Below are 8764 nucleotides of genomic sequence, written 5' to 3' on the forward strand. Positions count from 1 at the left end.
CTACCCAAGTATATTTGGTAAAGTCATCTACTATCACCAGAATATGCTTCTTGCCACCTCGACTCTCCATTCTAGTTGGTCCGATGTGATCCATGTGGAGAAGTTCGAGTAGTTTAGATGTGGCATTGGAGTTCACCTTTTTGTGAGCACTTCTGGTTTGTTTACCAATCTGGCACGGGCCACATATTTTATTCACTTTTATAATTTGGGTAGACCTCTTATCAGTTCTCTTTTGCTCAATCTATACAAGTTGCGGTAGTGTACATGTCCTAGGCGCTTATGCCATAATTTAGTTTCATCAGTATGGACCATGTAGCACTATAGATTAGATGAGCTAGAATCACTAACAATATAGCAGTTCTCAGAAGTTCTGCAACTAGTTAATATTACAGAACCATTTTTATTTAAAATTTCACACCCTTGGTTGGTCAATTTTACACTATGATTATTATCACATATTTGAGATATGCTTAATAAATTATGTTTTAACCCTTCTACATATAAAACATTCTCAAATAGAGGGAGGTTAAAGAGCTGAACCATACCTTGGCCAATTATTTTGCAGTTGCTACCATCACTAAATGTGACTGAAACATCAGTCATGTCTTTAAGACTGGTGAACAGACCTTTATCACCTATCATATGTTTGGAGCAACCATTATCTAGGTATCACTTTGAATGGCTCGAAGCTTTGAAAGTGGTGTGGGCAACCAAACAAGTAACCTCAGGGACCCATTTCATTACAGCTTTGGGTTTAGGGGTATAGTTGGTCTTCTTATATTTGTAGTTATTATAAGACCAACCCACTGAGTTAGATTTGAAGGGCTCCTTAAGTAAATCAACAATTTTCTCAGCTAAAGGATTACGGTTCTGATTTTTATCGTCGATATGGTTGCTTTTAGGTTTTAAGGTTTGAAAAGTCTTAACATTTTCAGAATAATTTTGATTCAGACTTTTTCCTTTTGATTTAAAAGACTCCCCTTTCAGAAATTTGGGTGGAGTATTCTTATTCTCAGAAGGAATATTTTTATCATAGCCAAATCCAGATCGATCGCCACATTTTCTAGATCCAGATAAAAGTTTTTCTAATTTAGGATCCCCTTGGGCATACCTCCATGTGTCTTTCAAACTCAAAAGTGAAGAGACTTCTAGTTTTAGCTTTTCATTTTCAGATTTTAAGTTTTCAACTTGGGAGGTTTTGAAATCTAAGTCGCACTTAGTTTTTTCAAAGCAATCTGAAGGGTGTAATTTTTCTAAGACTAGATTATCAAAATTTTCTTTTAGTTTTAAAAACTTTTCTTTTTAAAGTTTTAGCTTTACAACAATTTTGCAACTTTTCTTATATAGGACATCATAAGCATCTTGAAGATCTTTTTCATTTTCATGGTCACTATTCAGATTTTCTTCACTGGTTGAATCATCATTATCTGAAAAAGTGAACTTGGCTAGAGTCATTAGGGCTTTAACATCATTACTTGACTTGGTTTCAGAATCTTTTGATTCAGAAGAGGCTTCAGAGTAGGAAGATTCATCCCATGTGGCCAACATACCTTTCTTTTTAGGTTTGTCCTTTTTAGGACATTTGTTCGCTAGATGCCCATATTCATGGTAGTTATAGCATTGGTTGTCTTTTAAATATTTCCAATTTTTAGATCTTGATCTTTTCTTTTCAGTAGGTTTTTGAATATCAGCCCTCTTTTTACTTATAAAAATCTTGTAAAACTTTTTAGCTAAAAGGGCCATATCATCTTTAGAGGTTTCTAAATCAGAATTATTAGTATTTTCTTGAGAAATAATTTTAGAAGACTTAAGGGTGATGGATTTACCTTTAGGAGCTTTAAAGTTTAACTCATAGGTTTGTAAAGAACCAACTAGTTCTTCTACCCTCATATTATCCGTATCACGAAGTTCCTAGATCACAGTTACTTCTGAATTGAACCGTTCAGGCAATGAGCGGAGTATCTTTGTACAGACTTTACTTTCTGTGATTCTATCACCAAGACCCCACATAGAGTTGACAATGTCGTTCAATCTTGTATAGAAGTCCATGAAAGTTTCACTTTCTTCCATAGGTATTTCCTTAAATTTGGTTGTGAGGATTTAGACTTTAGATTTCTTGACAATTGTTGTTCCCTCGTATGTTATTTTCAAAATATCCCAGGCTTGCTTTGCAGTATCACAGGATATAATTCTCTTGAATTCATCTGGTGATAGTGCGCAAGTTATTGCATTTAAAGCCTTTACATTGACACGACTCTCATTTTTCTGAATAGTGGTCCAAGAAAAGTAAGATGTGACTTTTATAGTTTTATATCCATCAGTACCAGTTACTTCAGAGGTAGGAGGGGTCTAATTAGTCATCGTGGCTTGCCACACGCTCTCATCTATGGATTTTAAGAAAATTCTCATTTTGGCTTTCCAATAAGCATAATTGGAGCCATTAAAAGGTGGAGGCTTAGTGACTGAAAGGCTATCAAAATTTGGCATAAAAAAAACTTAGATCGATTAGCTCGAGAAATTAATCCAAAAATTAAAGTGAGCTATTAGGCTCTGATACCATTTGAAAAGGCCGAGTTAAGAGTCCTCGAGGTTGAATAGGACTATGCCAAATTAAAAAATTAAATGCAGAATTCGACAAATATAAATAAAGATAGCTCTTAACAATCCCATAAAGCATAAATGAATAACAACCTCAAATGTACAAGTATTGAGAGGTTGATAAAGATGTTGTTCTAGGGACAACCTTACACTAAAAACCAATGGCTTATAGTAGGACAACTTGATTTCTAGAACGGTCTGTGTATCAAAATCCCAAACCAATACAGAGGAAAATAACAAATATAAAGAAAATAAACTAAGCTATTACAACATTTCCACACTTGCATAAAAAAAGATTACAACATTCTCCATAAAGGCTTAAAAATAAATTACAACATTCACATAATGCCACAATCAACCATCTACAACAACATTAGGAAATATAGTGGTTCGCTTGTGTGTACACCAACTGTTTAGAAAAATAGCCACAAAACTACTCCACTCCCAATATCCTCACATGTTGGATATTGGCATTTACTATGAAATAGGTTTTTCAAGGTTTACCTATAACCTTCACAATTATGTCTTTCAAGTGGGCTTACACAATTCAAAAACCCCACACTCTAAGTTTTCTGGATCACCTCAGACAAAAAAAAAAGCAAGAGAGATTTTTTGGCACAACCTCAAAAACCAAAAAGAGATTTATAAGAAATGTAAATATACTTATCTGGATATTGTCCTTTGATGAAGCCCGATAGAACCAATTCAAAGTAGATGTTCAACGTAGATGTTCAATGTTCACACTCACTTATGAAAATGTTTTAAGTTCTAAATAATTTTTATATTAAATCACTTTGGGCTAGCTGGATTTGATTTTGATTCCAAGAAAGGGGAAAACTCAAATCCCTTCTTAAAATAAGATTGGAATATAGAACTCAAAATCAAATGCAAAAAGCTAAATTAAAGAGAATATTAAATGAGCACTAAATAGATTAAGAATATCACAAACTTATCTCTCAGAGTGGTGTCTTGATTTTGCTTAAATGAATTATCAAAATCTGAAAATCGTGCTCTATTTATAAGTGTAGAAACTGTTCACTCAACTGGTCAAAGGACCAACAAGAATTCAAAATTTTTGGGTGCAATAAGATAAGACCGTTCCATGACTGGTCAAGTGACTGGTACAACCGGTCGAGCCATGCACTCAACTAGTCGAGTGGGACTAAAAATGGTTGCTGGACTTTGAGTCGAGCCTACTCGACTAGTCAAGTAGTCTTCGGGACTGGTCGAGGGTCCAATAAAAAATTCCAAAAATTAGTAACAAACCTTGGATAGGTCGAGAAAATTCTTGGACTGGTTGAGCTAATACTAGGACTAGTCGAACGTAGGCTAAGACTAGTCGAGAAAAAGCCTATAAAATTATATAGTGACCCAATTTAAGTATGCAATCAATATGACCTAACCTATGGTCAATCTAGGGTCATTCATACCTTATAAGTGATATTTGAACATTGAATAATCTTTCGCTTTGGTTGATTGCTGATCTTGAAGTACATGAAGCTTGACATCTTGAAGTATGTTGAAGCTTGAACTTGAAGTACTTTGAAGCTTGTATTTCACCTTGAGCTTTGAGTAAATCACATTGTCCTGACATAGTTGAAGCTTGAAAGCTTGAAAGCTTGATCTATCACTTGATGCTGTACTTGAACTTGCGTAAGAATCTCTTGTTCTTATACATGTGCCGCTTGAATCTTGAATTGGAACATCTTGAACTTGTACTTGAATTGCTTGATATTAAATCTGAAGATGAGCTACATTAGATATCGATTCCAGGAAGTTTTGGCACTACAAAATTTGACAATCATAGGAGCTAGATAGAATAGCATTTACAGACTCCTATTTATAGTTGTGCAACACTTCCTTTCACACCGACAATGGAAAAATCTAGAAACTGCATCAAATTTACGCAGTTTCATTTTTGTCGAAGTGTCTTCGATATGTCCTTCGATTCTATCAAACAGTCTTCAATAAATTCGATGATTGGTCTAGAACTGTCCAGCGAGTTTGGCATGAAATCCTCAATTTCTCGATTCTATCGAAGTGTCTTCGATAGAATTTAAGATCGGTCCAAAATTGTCTAACGAGTTTGGCTTGAAATCCTGAAATTCTCGATACTATCGAAGTATCTTTAATATATTCTTCGATTCTATTGAATAGTCTTCGATAGAATTGAAGTCTATTCTGACAGTTTTTCAAACTATGTTTTTTCTCGACCCATTATTTCATATTATCATTTTTCAGGACAGTTTTCAGCATTCTTTCACTTCAAATCTTCGGTTCTCTTCCTTTATCACTTGGTTTCTTTAGATCTTTGGCATGTGAATGCTTCAATCTTGGGCTCCTAAGATCCATCCCTTGCCTTGGTGATTCTTGAGCATTAAATCTATGCTTTTAGTACCCTTTTTAATCCAAGCTCTTAAATTCACCTTGCAACATAAACATGAGTAAAATAGAATATTAAGCATTATTATGTTTATAGAACCAAGATATAAATGAGGGATAATATGCAATATTTGACTCTCAACACTCAGTCGACTCATATGGTACATCCTTTTGAAGTAGATTACATAAAGGACGAGAGAGGTGACTAAAGTCCTTTATAAACTTCTGTAAAACACAACGTGTCCTAAGAAGGATCGCACGTCTCGTATGCTCTTGGGTGAAGGTAGGGTAGAGATACAATCAATTTTAACTTTATCTATCTTAATTCCCTTGGACGAGATGATATGTCCAAGAATAATTCCCTTACAAACCATGAAATGACACTTCTCTCAATTTAGTACCAACTTCTTTTCCTCACATCGCTTCAACACACATTTAAGATTCTTCAAACAATCATTGAAGGATGGACCAAAGACAGAGAATTCGTCCATGAAGAACTCTAAATATTGCCCCATCATGTCAGAAAAAATACTCATCATGCATTGCTGAAAAGTGGTGGGGGCATTACACAGTCCGAATGACATCCTTTGGTAAGTAAATGTGCCAAAGGGACATGTGAATATGGTCTTTTCCTGATCTTCAAGGACTATCTCTATTTGGTTATAGTCAGATACCCATCAAGGAAGCAATAATACGAGTAACTAGCTGGCCTTTCTAAAATTTGATCAATGAAGGGAAAAAGAAAGTGGTCCTTCCTCGTGATGGTATTCAATTTTCTTTAGTCAATGCACATTCTCCAACCAGTAATAACTCTAGTTGGCACGAGTTCATTGTTAGCACTGGTTACTATGGTGATTTCGAACTTCTTGGGAACCACCTGAGTTGGACTCACCCATTGACTATCGGATATAGGGTCTATGATACTCATATCTAATAACTTAAGAACCTTGGCCTTAACCACTACCTTCATGCTTGGATTTAATCTATGTTGTAGTTGCCTTGAGGTCTTAGCATTATCCTCTAGATAAATGCGGTGAGTACAAATCGAATGGTCAATTCCCTTGAGGTCCGCAATCGACCATCCAAGGGCTCCCTTATGCTCAATGAGAGTAGAGATATAAGTTACTCTCTTGTTCTTGCTCAAGGTGGGAGGAGATCACCACCGGGTATGTCTCATCTTGACCTAAATAGATATATTTCAAATTAGAGGGTAAAGGTAGACGACAGAGGCACTTCATTAGTTTAGGGTAATTCTTCAAATTGTGGCCTCCATCGGTTAACTTCAAGTACCGACACAGTATCAAGTATGACATCCATCTCCCTAATCATATCATCATCTAAATTGGGGGAGTGTGCCACGTACGTCTCTAGAGGGTTAGAGGATAAGGTCAGAAGAGTTCTATCTTCTACGAAAGAGTCAATCATGTTAATGTCATGGGCATTGTTATCATCCTCTACCTTTTTCTCATATTGAAAAAGATATTGAGCTCCAGTGTCATATTCCCAAAAGACAAATTCATGACTCCATTCTTACAATTAATGACTGCATTTGATGTGGCGAGGAATGGGTGACCAAGAATGACTAAAATTTGAGTGCTCATGTCCATGATGGGTTGAATATCCAGGACAATAAAATCTACTGGGTAGTAGAATTTGTCAACTTGGACCAACACATCCTCAATTATCCCTCTCGGTACATGAACTGAGTGATCAGCAAGTTGTATTGCGGTCTGGGTGGATTTTAATTCACTTAGACCCAGTTGTTCGTGAACCGAGTAAGGGATCAGATTTACGCTTGCTCTTAAGTCAAGAAGTGCGTGCTCAATTCGGTAGTTCCCAATTACACAAATGATGATTGGGCTATTAGGATCTTTGAACTTTTGCGGACATCTTGTCTTAGGATGGCACTCACTTTTTTTATCAAATAGATTTTCTTTTGAATATTTTTCCATCTTTTGGTAGTGCATAGATCTTCCAGAAATTTGGCATATGAAGGTATTTGTTTAACGACATCCAGTAAAGGAATGTTGACCTTCACTTGTTTCGGCACCTCTAGAATGTCCTAAGAGTTAGAGAGAGGTTTTGGTGCAATTAATCGTTGGGAGAATGGCGCAATCGGCTTGCCTTGAAGTTCCGGTTCTAACTCACGTGAAGTGTTGTTAGGTCTATCAGTTTCATCTATTTTTGGGTCCTTGGACTTTTTAGCCCTTACCGGAATAGATTTGTCAATTGTTTTCCCACTCCTAAGGGTGATGATAGACTTGGCTCCCTCCATTTGACTTGAAGAGCTTGAGCCACTAATCTCATATTGTGGTTTTAGATTTGGGAGAGGTTGGGCTGGAAGAATCCATTTCTCCCTAATGGTTAAGTGTGACTTTATCTTTTGAATAGATGATGCAAGCATTCCCAATGCTGATCTGATATCCTAGAATGCTTGTGCCGAATTCTGATTGAGTAGCTCTTGGTCTTGAATATGTTTTAGAACCGGGTCCTCTTAAGGTTTCCTTTGATCTAACAATTGGTTAAGGATACCTTGAGGTGTAGCAAATTGTCCATTCCTCCAACTAAAATTTGGATGATTTCTCCTGCTACAGTTATATGTATTTGAGGAGGTTCCTTTAAAAGGCCTCTGGTAATTGTTTACGGCATTCGATTGCTCATTCAGTATTTATTGAAAAGCAGGTATTGTTAGATAATTTTCAGTTGTATGAATGTTGCAAGCACAAATACCATAGACAACTTCCTTATCCTTTTCCTTCTTAAGTTCCATGGCCTCAAGTTTCCTTGTGAGACTTGCCACTTTAGCATTTAATCATCATCCTCTTTCAAGAGATATATTTCGCCTCTCTCCTTTGATTAAGTAGGCTTAAACATGGTGCTAGTTCTTAGGGAGATGTCCCATGATTGTGCGGTTTCTACGAGTTTATCAAACTAATCCCACACCTCATCAACATCTTTGTTCATGAATTCCCTATTGCACATTGTCTCGACGAATTGGCACATGAAAGATGTCAGTCCTTCATAGAAGAAATTTGTTATGTGCCACATTTCAAAACCGTGTTGTGGGCATGAACTGACAAGATCCTTGAATCGCTCCCAACATTGGAAGAATGTTTCATCTTCCTTTTGGGCAAAGTTCATGATCAACTTTCTGATGGTGTTCGTTTTATGATATGGAGAATTTCTTTATGAACTCCCTTGTCATGTCATTCCATCTACCAATAGATCATGGACATAGTGAATGTAACCACGTCTTTGCTTTTTCTTTCAAGGAGAAAGGAAAGAGTTTCAGCTTGGTTGTGTCCTTAGACACATTAGGAAAATACAAAGTGGTTATTATCTCGTTAAACTCTTTCACGTGTAGATATGGATTTTCAGATTCAAGTCCAAGGAACTTAGGAAGGAGTTGGATCACTCTTGGCTTGATTTTTATATTTCTTGTCTTTTTTGGAAAGATCATATAAGAAGGTGTGCTCACCCCCGCCGGTTGTAAATAATCTCATAAAGTATGAGCCGGGGGTGTATGATGCACCTCATTCTCATCCTATGCTTCCACAACCAGAGGTTGAGGTTGAATGCAGGTTGATTGGCGAGTTGATTGGCAGCAATCACTTCAATTAACTCTGTGAATCTCAAGTGGTGTCTAATCCTATGATGGATAGATAACCCTTTGACCAATCCTCCTTCACTCAAGAGACGTTGAGTGTTATCACGGACCCACTTGGGCATGAAACACTCTCAGCTCCTAATTTTAGAATCTAACCTAACCCTAAAAAGAAAAACA

The 8764-nt window shown here is 36.5% G+C and overlaps 1 non-coding gene across 1 annotated transcript; it reads left to right on the forward strand.

Annotated features, from left to right (window-relative positions):
* Window positions 1-8032: 8032 nt before the first annotated feature.
* On the forward strand, window positions 8033-8139 carry LOC131254474 (small nucleolar RNA R71). Its single transcript, XR_009175588.1, has one exon. It is a non-coding gene; the product is annotated as a small nucleolar RNA R71 (small nucleolar RNA).
* Window positions 8140-8764: the final 625 nt, after the last annotated feature.

The sequence above is a fragment of the Magnolia sinica genome, chromosome 8 (assembly GCF_029962835.1).
Source record: "Magnolia sinica isolate HGM2019 chromosome 8, MsV1, whole genome shotgun sequence".
Classification (NCBI taxonomy): domain Eukaryota; kingdom Viridiplantae; phylum Streptophyta; class Magnoliopsida; order Magnoliales; family Magnoliaceae; genus Magnolia; species Magnolia sinica.